Source organism: Amphibalanus amphitrite, unplaced genomic scaffold, assembly GCF_019059575.1.
Source record: "Amphibalanus amphitrite isolate SeventyFive unplaced genomic scaffold, NRLGWU_Aamphi_draft 000880F_arrow, whole genome shotgun sequence".
In the NCBI taxonomy this organism is placed as follows: domain Eukaryota; kingdom Metazoa; phylum Arthropoda; class Thecostraca; order Balanomorpha; family Balanidae; genus Amphibalanus; species Amphibalanus amphitrite.
The window spans coordinates 122945-139307 of record NW_024882374.1 but is presented as its reverse complement, the minus strand read 5'-3'; the positions used below and the strand labels follow the sequence as shown (position 1 = coordinate 139307).

The window sequence follows — 16363 nt, the reverse complement described above, 5'->3', positions numbered from 1 at the left end:
ATATACCATACATGACTTCACATACGATCAACCTTCACTACCTTGAGGTCTGTTTTGCTGTTGGGCAGCTGTAAGGTCATGTGACGTCATCAAAGGTCACCAAAGGTTTTTTGCCAATAACTCCTTACAGGAACAAGATACAGCCGCGCGGATGGTCTCATTGTGTTCAGCTCGTCAAGACGCATCGAATGATATACATGATGACCTCGAGGTCACGTGACCTGAGGTCAACCTTTGACCTTGACCTTTCGAGGTCAACATATATATCATTCGATGCGGATTGACGAGAGGATCACGATGATGCCCTTAGTTTGTTCTTATCTTGACTCCTTCGAAAGTTATTCGAGAAAAACCCTCTCCATATCTAGCGCCGCCATTTTGACTTTTTCGACCCCTGTGACGTCATCTTTGACCTGACCTGAAAATGACCTTAGTAAAAATTGTAGACCTTGTCCGTGCGTATCCGATGCCGTTTACCGCTTGTCGCTATCTTGCTTCGTTCTCGAGATCTCAGGGGGGGGCGGTCATCCGCCCCCCCCCGTCGGTACTAAGTTGGCGCAGACCCCCGTCGGTGCGCGGGTTAAACATGCCGTTTCTTAACCTTTTTACGGAACGCCGCCAGACCGGTGCAGCTTCGAACAGGCGCAGGCAACTCATTCCATGAACGAGTTGCGCGACAGATGAATGAGCGCCGGGCAAGCTCAGTTCGCACGCGCGGGACATGAAGCTGACCGTCACTGGTTGGCGCCTAGTGCTGCGGCTCGACACCGCAGTACGGTGGACGACGCGGCTGCGGATCGAATCAGGGGTTTGCGAGTCATGCATCAGTTTAAATATAACATGCAGATCATGCTCACGCAGTAGCTCCTGTACAGCAGGCCATCCCAGTTCCTTGCGGGACGCTGTCACACGGTCGCAGCGCCTGAGGTTCGTTACGATTCTGACACAGAAGTTTATGCATTTCTGCAGTCTCCTGAGCTGTGTGACTGTGCAACCGCCCCATACAGACATGCAGTACGTTATTAGCGGGAAGACTAGCGCTTCAATCAGGAGCTTACGGGTCTCGCGCGGCACGCGGTGTCGAATCCTTGACAGACCGATCAGTACACTATAGCACCGGCGCAGAGTGTATGATATGTGTTTGTCCCATGTCATGGCGTCGTCAACGGCGACGCCCAGCACCCTCACCGACTGTACCGGGAAAATTTGAGAGTTTCCAAAATGGATATGGAGTTTCGGTTTTCAATCGTTGCGATTTTACCATGATCATCTCAGTTTTAGAGGGGTTGATTTTTAATCTGTTCTGGGTAAACCATTTTAGAGCATCGGTCGAAAATGGCAGAACATGACGTCATTCTGACATCATTTGTGGCCAACTACAGTTGCAAAGTTTCCCCAAGGGCTGCAACCGGCACCACCCCGCCCCACAAAAATTTTCTTGGATACTGGCATGCTACCACGCCCCAAGCAAAAAAAACCGCGAAATTACCGGCATACTAAAAAAGCTGCATTCTTGATTCTAGCTTACCCCTACAAGAGATGCCACCTTTGAGCAGTTTCAGTAACAGTCCCACCCAGCAGCCATCCATTGTCCAACCACAACTACCAGCAGGCTGATTTTGGCTTAGTTGGCCCCACAAATACCCACAATTTTGAAACTCAATTCCAGTCTATAACTATCAAAATATCACCTGTTATCAAATAGGTATTGCCTACAAACAAAGCATAAACACATTCATCAAAAAAGCAAGGACAAAAAGAACTTGAATTACTTATATGTGTTTCTGAAGACTGAACAATGAGCAGTAATCACATTCACATTTACATTTCACAGGTGTTCTACTTTTCCACATTCTCCTAAAATGTTGCAGGCACCAGCCAAATGTTTGAAATCTAGATGGTCAAAACATAAAAAGTACAGATTCGGCCATGTTCCAACTGAGGAAGCGAGACCAACATCTTCTTTTTTCTATCCGCTATGGCTTGCTGATTCGTGAATAAGATACGAATCATGTAAAAAATGTGTTAACCCTCGCCCGTACACGGTGTTTTGCCACCTTCGCCCATGCAGGGGGGTTTGGTGCGACCCCCCCCTGGCGTTTGAAAACGGAGCGTCGTAGAGCTTAGCGGAAAAAACAACGGATTGCGCTCAACGAGATCTCGCGATTGGTGATATATTTTTTGGTCCTAGGTCAGCATTTGACCTACTTATGACCGGTCAAAGGTCAAATTTTTGGAAAAATCTTACTTTTTCAGATTTCGGCGCCGATTGCGGTAAAACGGTAGGAGATATCGACTTGAAACCTTCACTATCGTGATCCTTGATCAATTCGCTATCATTTGGTGTGTATTTCGATGTCATACCTCTAAAAATGATGCGTTGGGAGCATCGGAGGTCTGCAAGGTCATTTGTGCATTGGGTCACGTCAGGCGTGTGACGTCACTGACCTGACCCTGACCCAAAATGAACTACAAGAAACAACCGACGATGTCTGAAATGGATAGCAAATTCGAATTCAGGGCATCAAAATACCCCGAAAAGGCATACAAGTGCAAGAAGTCATTACAGGTCAACCGAGGTCACTGACCTTACATTGACCTTAAGTATCCTTCAAAATGTCAACGGTCATTGTGCCAATGCCAAATCAGCCAGTTGTGATTCTAAAACAATCCATCAGTGTGTCAGGTCAGTCGGCATTTATACCAATGTGAAGCAATCTCCAATTTAGCGTAAATCTGGCCGGAGGTTGTTCCCTTTATGACGTCATAACTCCGTGACCTGACATGACCTTGACAAAAAAAACAAAAGTTGCGCAAAGGATGCCCCTTAGGGTACTGAAAATTTGAGCAGGCTATCTGAAACGGTTCGGCGTGTAGCTAAGAAAAACCTCAGGGGGGGGGGGTGCTTTAACCCCCCCCCTCCTACATGGGCGAGGGTTAATAACTCACTTGCCCTGAGAACAGTCACCAAATAATATGTATAAAAACGATATAATGCCCCCTGTCGTGCATCCTCAAACGGGAACAAACACAAGGTTATCAAGGATTTCGAAACAGATGCGCCATAACAGAGGCTGATTACCAGCAGAGGCCCGTTTCACTAAGACATAAAACTTGTAATTACAAAGAAAAAGCTTGAGTTTACAAGAAATAATTACCCACATTTGAGATTTGGATTTCACGAAACCTTCCAGCATGAATTTTGAGTTTACAATTTGCAAACTTTTTTACAAGAAAAAGTTTGCTAGAAAACATTGGAATCGCAAACTTCCTGTTTCACGAAGACCAGAAACTTGAAAGAAAACATTGTAGTTACAAACCTGAAATTCCAGTGGTCCTGACGTTCGGAATTTTGATACTTTTTGTGCAATAATGCACAACAATCATATATTTAGAACAAATATGCTTTGCTGAGTCGTTTTATGCTCTTTTTTTACTTAGCACACACCATAAGAAGCAAAACAATCGATATTAAAATAGCGTCATGTTTTGTCATTCGCGCGCCATAGTTGCATTCAACAGTTTTCTGCTGTCTTATGTTTTGCGTCCTTATTTATTTTAATAATTAGATTTGGTAAACTATCATTTATATTGCTTTGCAACAGCATAATTGTTTTTAATTTAATTAGGCATTTTCTGACATTAAAACAGGGTTGGGACCTATCTGCATGCTCTGTATGTTTTGGTAAAATAAAAAAGCTCAGAATTTTTAATGATTTAATTTAAAATCACTTTGTTAAAAAAATGCCTAGTTAGTTCAGAAATTAATTATTTGTGGCTGAAAACAACTTGCTTCTGATTGGTCGGGCTAATCATGACGTCACATGTAGGTATATAACTGTCTGTATATTTGGCGCAGTTGAGACATACATTTTCTATGTATTTTCCTATGGTAAATCGGAGTGATTGGTCGTGTTTTCAGTGTCTCTTTATTTTGCGCTGGTATTGCGTGGCTAAGAAGTTTTATCAAGAATGGCATATACTAAAATGTTCCTTTAATAATGGAGCTTCAATATCTGTGAGTTTTATTGGCAAGCGAAAACTGATTTCGCTGTTATTTTATCTGGAAATTACTCATTTTTTTAGGTCAATATTCAAAATATTTTACGGGAACAGGTTGGCACTTTTCTTGATTTTTGCACTCAAATCGCGTGCGATTCAACTGTATTGGAACTTGCAAAGAAGCTTGGTGATTAATTAACTGTGTTGTTATGGCACTGTTTGCAAAGCATGGATAATGAAACTCTGCCAAAGACTTAGCTACATAGCAATGCCTCAAGTAATACGCAGGAGGGACAGAATTCAGAGTCCGATCGAGAAGAATCGGTGCAAATGCTACGAAGACCAGGCAGCTCTGATACAATAGCTAGTCGTCTCACTACTCTCACTCCATTAGACCAGCTGATTCCTGACAGCACCGACTCGGATGCAAAGATGGAGCTCATCTTCCAAGCCAGAAACCAGTTCTTTGATGGAAGATGTGATGCTGCCTCTGTCTCTGCTTTGTTGGCCACTTTGGACGGGGCGGAGCTCCGCTCCTTGCGTGAGCGGTTATTCGCCTGTCATCCAGAAATAGTTCCTTCGTTTGCTGGCCGTTCCCTGATTAGGTGCAATACGGGGAGCTGTAATCAGGGAAGTAACTTTCCGTATGAAAGTGGTGCAGGTGCACCCCCGTCCCCCATCCACTAGAAGTGCACCCCCATAGGCTAAGCGGCGCCCCACACGCCGCCCCACACGATTAGCTCTAGAGCAGATGGCCAGGGTGATTTCTCGGCTACATTCCATCTCGGCGTCGTGATGCTTGTGGGCTTGGAAAGCGTCCAGTCGTATGTAGGGTAGTGTAGGGGTAGGGTTGAGTTCAATAAGGTCCTTACATTTGAAAGGTTTGAACAACCCGCAATCAGCACAACATACCACAAGTTAAATAAAAAACTACCAAACTCCGCCCAACTAATATTAATAAACATTACAGCCAAACTAATGGCCTAAATAAAAATATATATATCAAATCCTAACAGTTATCGCGGGTGATGGCGCCATGAGTTGCTATTATCCAAAACAGATGCAAATAAACATGTTTGTATGTCCTATGTAGTGATGTCAATTTCAGAAATTTTGGAAACCAATACCAAACCGATACCGACCAAAACCACTGAGAGTATACCAAAACCGAACCGATTTTCAGAAATAGGGGGAAATACCGACTAGATACCGAAATCAGGGAATTATCAAACAAATGCTTCAAACTTTCTCAAGACATATGATAACCCTTGAAAGGTACCTAATACTTTGAAATAAGGTAACAAAAACAAATCAGGCAATCTGTTAATTATTTGCATTGCAAAAAAAACATTTATAACTTATTTTGTAACTATTAACAAATATTCAGGTCAGTTATTTTACTGGAATGTGGATTCAAGTCAACTGCATGAGGTGTTAGGAAAATAATTTGAACCCTGAATCTTGTCCATGCCTGAACCATCAAACCTTCTTTCAATTCAAGTCATTCATTTCGAGTCCGGTCAAGACAAGGTTAAGTGTGTTATCATGATCCAAAAGTGGTGACCCAATTGACAATGATGGGCTACACTTTGGGCTGGCTAAACAAAGCCCATGATACCTACAGTTAAACCCAAGTAGCATGGTGATTGGTGACGACTGACGCAGCCAATTTTTCTTCATAAACAAATGTGTAACACAACAAAACTTGATAAATAATTACTTACGAGGCACACTGATAGATAGCAGACACCACTGTAATGATATCGCGATGAAATCTAAGTAAAATGTCCATAATTTTACGAAAGCATTGACAGACGTCACGTGTCATCTCTTCCATAATGGCGGCCTTACAGGCGGCGGCCATTTGCATTAATGATTAAACTGTATAAAATAAAGTTTTTCTTTTCTTTTTTGCTTAAGTCCACTTAATTCAAAATTCCTTGTATAAATTTTGACATCTTAAAATTAATTCAAGAAAGTTGTAGGCCGCTTTTGCTGAAACATGAAGCACCAGAAAAACATAGTTGTTCAATTATTTTCAATTAATTATTGAGCTATATCGGTTCCTCAACCTGGCGCAGCTGCGACATTGAAATGTTTTTAGATGTGTTCAGTTTTGAAACTGCTGTGTGCGAGTCAAGCCAAAAGCCAATCATATTTTATAAATGCTTTTGATAAAATTGCTAGCGATCTGTATCTGTTGAGAGAGCAGGAAAGAGAACACTAATTGAAGAAAATAAATTATCCACAGGATCATGACAGCATCGCTCACTACAAGGCTTTTTGAAGTTCAGCAAAGTTGAAGATCTGTGGGGTGATGCGGGTGACGATGAAGTGACAAATGCTGCCTTAAATATTTGATGATAATGGTGAAGCTAGTGCTGTATTAAACAGGGTTTTGGATAATGTAATTGCATTGCAGTAAAATGGAGAGGAAGACAAGGTCAAGATCAATCACAGACTCCTCAAAACAAAGTCAAATTTGTTGCTAATAAATGCTTTGGAAATTTTGAGAAAGGTAGTTTAAGTATGTTTTCCAGCATACAGTGAGTTAAACATTAATTCATGTTTATGTCTTGCACATTGGCTTTCTTTGTAGGATAATTATCCTCATGGTATTGGAATTTGCTAACACTGATAAGTTGCCATTTAACATTGGTAGACTGAATGTATTTGATATTACAGTTGATGTGTTTGCCCATTTGTTAGGACATCATGCATTTGGGAGAAATGTGTCATGATTGCCATTTTTCTTCATCCAGTGTCATTTAGCAAAATCAAATTTGAGTTCAGAAGGTTTATCAAAAATGCTTTCAAATATTTTATGACAGTAGTTGATTTTCATGATACCGACAAAATACCAAATGCTTTTGGTATATAATACCGAATACCGAATCGGTATTGGTTCGGTATCGGTATACCGAAATTTTGGTAACCGATTGACACCACTAGTCCTATGTATGTTTGTTTTAAAAACGTTGCAGCGGCGCTGGGAACTGCAGTCTTAGATCTGGGTATGTTTGGCATCTGCAACTCTTCATATACACATTAACCCTATTTCGGACGGGGAGACCTTTCAGGATTTTCTTGTATTATTGCCAAACGCCGCGAGACATTCAGCTCATATTTGGTGACTTTTCCTAAATGCTCATTGCGCACATCTCAGCAAAAAAAAAAAAATGCCGGGTCAGGTCAGGTCAGGTAACCAGAGCGGGTTTGTTGACCCCACCTCAGAAAAGTTTGCAAACACGTCAGAGCTTGAGTTTTTCACGAAGTTATTTCCTCTCATCAAGTCTTCAAAACAGTACCTGCAGTATGTGTCGTTTGTATATCTCAGAATTTTTTTATCTGCGACCTGAGGTTAGGTCAGAGTCGTGACCTTTACATTGCAAGCCTATGGAAAAGCATTGAAATGCGACCTGCACCTCGAGTAAACGAGTCAAAACCACCCGATTCTTTAAGAATTATGACAAATTATCTTATCTGTAATGATCCAGGTGCCATTTACTGACAGGGACACCGGAGAGGGTTATCTGAGCCGAGATCATGTGAGGTGATATCTACCATACATCAATGCTCACAATACTTACAATATTGACAATGCTTTTGCTTACAACACTTACAATGCTTACGATGAGACCAGCAAGTACTCTGCCGTTACAGTTCTAACTTCTGTTTCGAAAAACGACGTTACACACATTCGCTGCCAGCATAACATGTATTGTTTGACAGTAACAAAATACAGTTGACATCTGAACCCCAAACGGACCACCATCCACTCAAATTTTATAACCCTGACCGGTCAGGGGGCGAATGGAGGTCATTTCCTGGGCATTACACTCAGCCCTTGCACAAAATATCTCACCTCACAGTGATCATTACAACAATAGCACCGACTTGATAGTGGATTTCAAAGTACTTGCATCAGCTCTTCCTGCTATTGCAGACGATCATCTCCTCAGGGTAATGTTGTTCGGGACATGAACGAAGATCGTTTTCGGAGTTTCATAAGTGCTACTGCAACAGCCTGGCACAAAACAGGACTTGTACGCTCTTCTCTGCACTTTGCCCTTCAGTATATCACAAAAGAATTGTTTAGAATCCATCTTGCGCTTCTTTCACAGTCTCCCTTGCCACCGTAGGGCGTAGATAGATTGCTGTTGCTGGTAAGTTAAGGCACGGTAGATAGAAATTACCTCGGTTCTCAACGCCTTAAGTTATTTTCATAAAAAAGAACAAATAAATGATCAATAAGATGACAGGAATGTAAACATTTTAATCGTAAAGTAGTCCAAATATTGGAATGAGCTTTTGCTTTTCAGCATCCTCCGATTCATCATCTCTATCATTTGAAAATTCGAGGTACATACAATGTTTATCACGCGCTCATGTTAAGTGGGAATATAGTACACGGCAGACACATCAATTTTTGACACTGAACATTTCATCCGTAAATGTTTTAGCATAATTTAAAGTTAAAAACAGCGCGAATGGCAGAGTGAAGCAAACAACATCTTTCACCCATTGATATAACATGTAATCTGTGGTGCGCCAGATGCGCCATTATTTGTCAACCGCAGAAGGTGACATGTGACGTAACAGCATCAAGAGCATCTTTTTTCAAGAACTTTTCAAAACAAGTTTCCTATCTTTCTTCCCCCATTTCTCTCAGCTTATTGATTTTATGAGGCAATGGTATGCACCATAAATTCTGTGAAAATAGTTTGATCATTTTCATGCATTCTTAACCCGCGCCCTGCTGCGGGGGGTGTTTGAACACCCCCCCTTGTGGTTTTTCGCGAATATCTCAAAAACGGCGGCGCGGAGCGCCGCCGTTTTTGGTACACCTTATCATACATCAATTCTACACATGTTGTAAAAATTTAAGACCAAGGTCATTCAAGGTCAGGTCACCAGGTCACTTGAAGTGACCTCACCTCATAAAAAGTTTCAATGTCTGTCATAGCTACACCGAGTGACCGATCGCTTTGAAACTTTCAGCGATTGCTAAGAGCAATAGTATGTACAAAATGTATATCTCAGAATTTCGATATCGATGACCTAAGGTCAGGTCAATTTTGCGACCTCCCCATTATAAGTCAATGGGAGAAAATTGAAATGCGCCTCTTTTGGACGAAAGACATTATAAACACTCCCAAACACCGAATTACAAGTGGTTTAGACACACTGAACATGAAAATGGTGTCCGTGACCCTTGCTTATGCCCTGAGGTCATCTTAGGTCACGAATGATATCTAACAGTTTTTCGCGAATAACTTTTGATAGAGGCGTGCTAGAGCGATGAAAACGCCTAAGATGTGTTCAGCTCGACGATACGGATCGACTGATATGCAACATGACCCTTTCCGGTCAGGTCATGACCTTGACCTGAGGTCAAATTTTCAAGTTGACCTTTCAAGGTCAAGTTATAGTTCATTCGATGCGTCTTGACGAGAGGAACACGATGCCGGTAAAAGTAAGCTCGTACAAGGCTTGGGTCAAAAGTTATTGCAGAAAAACTGTTTCCGAAAAAATCGGCTATTTTTGCAGTTTTTGCCCCCTGCAGGCAAAACCGTTGACGTTAGGTCAAATCTGAGAGAATTACTCAGAAAGGGCGTTAATAGGGCTATCGAATGCGCTTTTCCGCGGCGCTGTAGCTCTATTGGTTCCCGAGTTTTGCGTTGGCTTCTTGGAAATTTTCGACATTCGACCTGGAAATCGGCGAAATTTTGCCTTCAATGACCTCTGGTGACCTGACCTTTGACCTGACCAAAAAATTGACCGAAGTGATTTCGTCATTATTTTTGACGCTCTTTCGAACGCCGCCTTCCGCGTATCGCTACGTGGCCCAGGAGCCGAGTTACAAGGGGGGGTGTTCAAACACCCCCCCCCCCCCAGCAGGGCGTGGAAATCCAGGACCCCCAGCCGGGCGCGGGTTAAAAAATCGAGTTCCCAACCCCACTAAACATAATTTGATAAAAAATGTTATATCGGTAGCATGCTATAGTTCTTGATTAAAAACAATTTTACTGTTTACAAGTTTATTTGCCAACATTTTCTTATCGGAGGTGCCGCTGGCGATGAAGTTTAGTGAAATCGGTTTTTACGTAGTTGGTAAAAATACTTATGAATTGTAAACTTTAAACACTTGTAATTACAAGTTTTTAGTGAAACAGGCCTCTGATTAAAATGCTGCAAAAAAAGTTTTACGACTGTAAACCACTTCCTCGTTAATAACTAGATGCCGGCAGCGCTCGTGCGTTGCCTTGGGCCAGAATTGGAGGATCCATAGCCCAATGAAATGTGCATTATTTTGGAGGCCTTGCCTGGGACTACCATTGAACCGATTTTGAGGTTGATAGCTTAAAATTTCTTTGAGCCAGAGGGCCTCACGTCAAAACGGTTTTCCGACCCCAGCACGTGCAGCCTGCACCCCTCGCAGACGGTGACCCCCCTGGAAACTGGTTCAAGGTGTTACCGATGTGTCCCGCCAGTATGGCTTTGCCCGTGACCTCGGGTTGACCTGTAGCCTTGACAAAAAATTTCGTGTCACCGAAACTTTGAAGCGGAATAGCATGTGCCACGAAGCACCGAGCGAACCGAGGCCAGCACCAAAAGTTTACCTCGCCGGAGACGAATCAAACGGTCCCACTTTCGTCCCGATCGGTCCACCCATTTTGACTCCAGGTCCAAAAAAGCTTGGACAAACTCACTCACATACTCACTGACAAACAGGTTCAGCCGAACTTTTTTTCAGCGACCCACCAATGGGAATTTCCGGATGCAAAAGCATGCTATCGCATGCTTTTGATCCTCCAATTCTGGATCATATTGATAAAAAAGATCCAACACAATATTAATATCTAATAAAATCAACATTGTAAGTGTAATTCACTACAATGTTAACCCGCGACTGCCTGGGGGGGGGGGGTCGGATCCGATCCCCCCCCTCCGTTTTTCTTGACTAACTCAAGAACCGCTTACGCTATCAACTTGAAACTTGGCATACCTTCTCCCCCATCAATTTGACGTCTGTTGTGTAATTTTTAAGAAAAAAAATCCATTTTTTTAGATATATCGATTTTAGTGATGTAACTACATGACGTTTTTAGTCAAAAAGTGGTAAATGTTTTAAAAATCGCCAAAAATCAGGGTTTAAAGCAAATTGCAAATTAAGGACATGAATAGACGCAGCTTAACGAGCTCTTTAAAATGGCTATCTCGGATTTTCCATAAAATGCGTTTTTAACCCCTAAAAATTCCAAAAAAACTATATTTTTTTGGAAAACAGCTAATAAAATCCAAAATTTTGAGAATTTCCAAAAAACCGGAATATATGTTACAGAGCTCCATTAGAACATTACATGTCCCAAATTTCAACTTTCTATCTTGATTTTTGACCCCCAAATTATAAAAAATAGCTCCAATATGCATAGGGCATGGTGACGTCATAAGCATTCTCGTGAATTAGAGGCACTTCTGAACATCGCATGTGAAAACAAATGACACCACTAGATTCCTGGGACAAAGCTCGTCTAGAAAAGTGCATTTTTATGTCAAAAATAAAAAGTTGAAAAATTGACCTTTTTCTCAGCCCTCATTTAGTTATGTATGGTACAGGGTGTTCCAAAAAAAGTGAGCCCCCAAACTTATATTGCTTTTATCTCCGAAACCGTATGTCCTACGATAATGAGAGACCCCTTGTTGGAAAGAACGGTCAATTTCGGTTCTAGTAGGCTACCTAGTGTGGTTCTGAATAATCACGTATTACACCGAGAACGACCAGAACAAAATGTGTTGCGAGATCGAGTGAAACTTGGCGACGGCGGTATGCCCCGCCTAACTATTATTGCTTTTATCTCCAAAACCGTATGTCCTACGATAATGAAAGACCCCTTGTTGGAAAGAACGGTCGATTTCGGTTCTAGTAGGCTACCTAGTGTGGCTCTGAATGATTACGTATTACACCGAGAACGACCAGAACAAAATGTGTTCCGAGATCGGGTGAAACACGGCGACGGCGGTAAACGTGTATTGCTGACGGCAACGCACGACCGTTATTGGAGTGGTCAAAATACTGGTTGAACTAGGTCATCCATTCAGTCTTCATTTTTTTATGATAAAAGTTCACGCGCGAAGAATGAATAAAAGCACGTGAACTGAAATATGCAGTCAGATGTGAAGAAATTTTAACCATATCCGTTACCCCTAAATATTTCACTAAGAATTTGGTGTTGAATTGTGCTTTCACAATGCTGGTCGTGTTGTGCAAGCTATGTAACAGAATTTCGACCTATCTGGATGGAATTCGATTGCTCTTTCTAATGAGCGGCTTTCCAAAGCTGTAGGATACACGGTTGCGGAGATACAGTCGATCTTAGTTAGGGGGCTCACTTTTTTTGGAACACCCTGTATAAACGAATTTTTATGCTTTCAATGCACACTTATCGCCAGCACAGTGACTTGGTGTCACATATAACCATTACCATCGGATTCGGCGTGAAAAATAATCCATAAAACATGTGTCGCACGCCCATGTAGCAGAAAGTGAAAATCGTGACCTTTCGTGACCTGACCTGACCTTGACCCGTACTTAGTATGACCCCTATGCGCACATGGTACCTTCACTTGTTCTTTGAGGTCATTTTTGGTGAGTTTCGAGCAGCAGCTATCGATTCCGCTGTCCGTAAGCCTAATCATGCAAAACCCCAGAATTTGACCTTTGACCTGACCTTGACCCGAAAGTTGACCTCAATCTTAACCCTCGCCGGCACAGGGGGGTTGATGCAACCCCCCCCCTAAGGTTTTTCGCGAATAACTCGCGTAAAAAGCGGCCGATCGCGACGAAACTTTCAGTACCCTTGCATTGATCAATTTTACACCTACCCTAAAAATTTCATGACCCTGCCCCCAATGACCTTTGACCTGTGGTCTCTTTTCTGTGACCATGTTTGGCCGAAATCGCGGTTCGGCGCATGTCGGCTCGCATTAGCCGCGCGTTTGCAAGCTTTTCGTGGTTTCAAACGTTCAAACATGTGATTTGATGTTGCTCCCATGCATTAGGGTGGGTGTCAAGGTCACCTGAAGGTCAGGTCAGGTCATTGACCTTTGGTGACCTCGGGTGACCTCGGTTCACTTTTTCGAGTTTTACATGTTTCTAGGCTAGTTTTTGGAGCTGAATTCGAATTTAGCAACCATTTGAACATTTACGAAGTAGTTTTGGTGCTTTCGTAACATGTTACGAAGCTGTCCGAGGCGGTTGACACGCATTACGAATACCCGTCACAACCCCTACCGGTTGACCTGACCTGACCTGACCCGACCTGGTCTAAATGCTTGAAGACATCATCTATGATCAAAACTAACACGATATTCGTGATCAGCACCCCGGAAAACCACATAGCAGCCACACTTTACGACTTTCTAACAGGTCCCGATTTTCCCGGTTTTCGGGTCATTGACATGACCTGGAAGGTCACCAGATGATCTAGGACCTTAAAATTGGGTATCATCGGCTTCCTCTCGTGACGGGCAACACGCTCGTTTTTTCCGCGAAGCTCTAGCTCGATCAGGGGCCAAACGCGAGGGGGGGTCGTACCAACCCCCCCTTGTGCCGTCGAAGGACTCAAAATGGCCTGTGCCGGCGAGGGTTAAAATCTTAAGAGTGCTTTAGGAAGGTCTCGTAGAGACCTTTCGAACACCGCCTCGCGGGGCTCGATGCGACCATTGGTTCTCGAGATAACAGGGGGGGGGGTGGTCGGATCCGACCCCCCAGGCTGTCGTGGGTATGGAAATAGCCCAGTCGTTGCCGGGTTAAGGCCAGTTTCCAAACAATTTTTTGTGTCTTGATTCTGTTTTTCCCCTAGGGGTGATTAACATTTATTTATTTTATTGTACTATACCTATTACCTACCATTAGACTTACTAATTGATCGTGCTTTTGCAACATGACTGAGTATTCTTCCTTTTAACCCTATTCCTGGCGGGCTCCGCCGGGACAAGAAACTGGCGGGGGGGGGGCCGATTCGCCCCCCCCTGAGATCTCGAGAACGAAGCAAGATAGCGACAAACGGTAAACGGCATCGGATACGCACGGTCAAGATCTACAATTTTTACTAAGGTCATTTTCAGGTCAGGTCAAAGATGACGTCACAGGGGTCGAAAAAGTCAAAATGGCGGCGCTAGATATGGAGAGAGTTTTTCTCGAATAACTTTCGAATTAGTCAAGATAGGAACAAACTAAGGGCATCATCGTGATCCTCTCGTCAATCCGCATCGAATGATATATATGTTGACCTCGCAAGGTCAAGGTCAAAGGTTGACCTCAGGTCACGTGACCTCGAGGTCATCATGTATATCATTCGATGCGTCTTGACGAGCTGAACACAATGAGACCATCCACGCGTCTGTATCTTGTTCCTGTACGGAGTTATTGGCCAAAAACCTTTGGTGACCTTTGATGACGTCACATGACCTCACAGCTGCCCAACAGCAAAACAGACCTCAAGGTAGTGAAGGTTGATCGTATATGAAGTCATGTATGGTATATTGGGCCATTCCGACCCGTTTTAGTGGTAAAAACAGGGAGTTGATTTTTCCCTCATTGACTTATAATGGGGAGGTCGCGAAACTGACCTGACCTTAGGTCACCGATATCAAAATTCCGAGATATACAAATTGCACATACTGGTACCCTTACTAAAGCCTGAAGAGAAGAAATTGATCGGTCAAAAACTCTAGCTCTGGCGTGATTGCAAACTTTTCTGAGGTAGGGTCACCAAACCGCCTCTGGTGACCTGACCTGAGGTCAGATCAACTCAAAATTTTCAGACATGTTGCGTAGAAGCCTTTTAGGAAAAGTCAGAAAATTTGAGCTTCCTAGCTCAACGCGTTTGGGAGAAATAACTAAAAAACCTCAGGGGCGGGGGGCTCCTGAGCCCCCCCCCCCCCCCCGCCAGGAATAGGGTTAAAGACCAAATTAGATTCTTGACAATTCTAATTATGCACCTGATCTGCACCAGATGTGCACCAAATGTGCACCAGATGGCCATCGTGAAAACGGCTAGTATCAACAAGAATTCCGACCCGGCCTGATGAATCCGACAAATTTTATTTTTACCCTTTGGATGTGGACCATCTCAACTAGCACATTATCTATTTTAGGACCGTTATTCATTGTAGTTAACCAGGTGTTTTTCTTCAGCGCTCCCCTTTGGCTCAGACACGTCGCTAACTGTGGCACCCGTGCATCGCAAGACGCATTACCACACAAAACTTCACTGTCCCTACGAAGACGAACCCTCCTCAGCAATCGTTGGCTTGGTGTGTGACCCCTGCCCTTTAGCCGCGACAGCCGCCATCCTATACCGCGCAGCGCACCCCTCCTTAGCGGGCGGGGGAGCGCACCACGCGCTCCCCGCCCACACCCCTCCCTCCTTCCCGAGGTCGTGTCACGAGGGTTCGGGCTTACGCTACTATCAACCACTGCGTAGCTGTCGCCCAGCGCATGGGAATGCGTTGTCTCGGTGCGGATTCGGCCAACTACCGACTCGCGACACCAGCGCCGCGTAGTGGCGAGGAGACATTCTTGTTAGACACACTATACCAGTGACGTCACGGAAAACGCTGCTTCGGCCTAATGAGCATACCTTCTATACATATAGGGCCTTGGTTTGCCACAAAGTCACGCGTAGTGTGGTGATGTTTCACGGCACGGCGTTAGCTGTTTCACGGTGTAAGTATTAGTGTTAGTGTTAGTGTTAGTGCCGTGTTACTTAACACGAATCCCTGTTAGTGTTATAGTTTGGACCTTACCTGATGACTTTGGCGGTGTTGGCATCCAGTTTCAAAAGAAACTTGATTTCGTTCCCAATCGTTTCTTCCTCTTTCTTTGCATGGTATTCTATGCGTTTCACTGCCACGTCTCGTCCAGTCAATTGTCCCCTGCGTGATAGAGTAAAATTGGTCAATATTGTGAGTGTCTATCACATCAGTACATTATCTTTTTGTTTAACTCGCGCCCCACTGGGGGTCATTGATTTCCACGCCCTGCTGGGGGGAAGGGGTGTTTGAACCAGAGTATATACACAACCGGTACAGTCAGAGTTTGGGATATGGTAGCAGTCAAATGTCGACAGAAATGGCGAACAAGTCACAAATAGGGGTAGCTTTATTCCACTGTTATGCTTACTCTCGAATAACTGTTGACTCCCATGACGTCATAGAGAAAAATCACGATTTAACCCGGCAGGCGGTGGGCCTCCCGGCCACCTTCCGCGCGGTGGGGGGGGGGCATTTTTTTGCCCCCCCCCCGTATCTCCGAAACTACTGGACGGATCCGGAAAATTCAAACGGCGTTCGA

The 16363-nt window shown here is 43.6% G+C and overlaps 1 protein-coding gene across 1 annotated transcript in view; it reads right to left on the bottom strand.

Moving 5' to 3' along the window:
• LOC122367599 (serine/threonine-protein kinase/endoribonuclease IRE1-like) overlaps nt 1-15897 on the bottom strand; it is a 159757-nt gene extending 143860 nt beyond the window's left edge. The window contains exon 1 of the mRNA XM_043340861.1: nt 15817-15897. The gene's annotated coding sequence lies outside the window, so the exon portion shown is untranslated. The remainder of the gene's footprint in view (nt 1-15816) is intronic.
• Nucleotides 15898-16363: the final 466 nt, after the last annotated feature.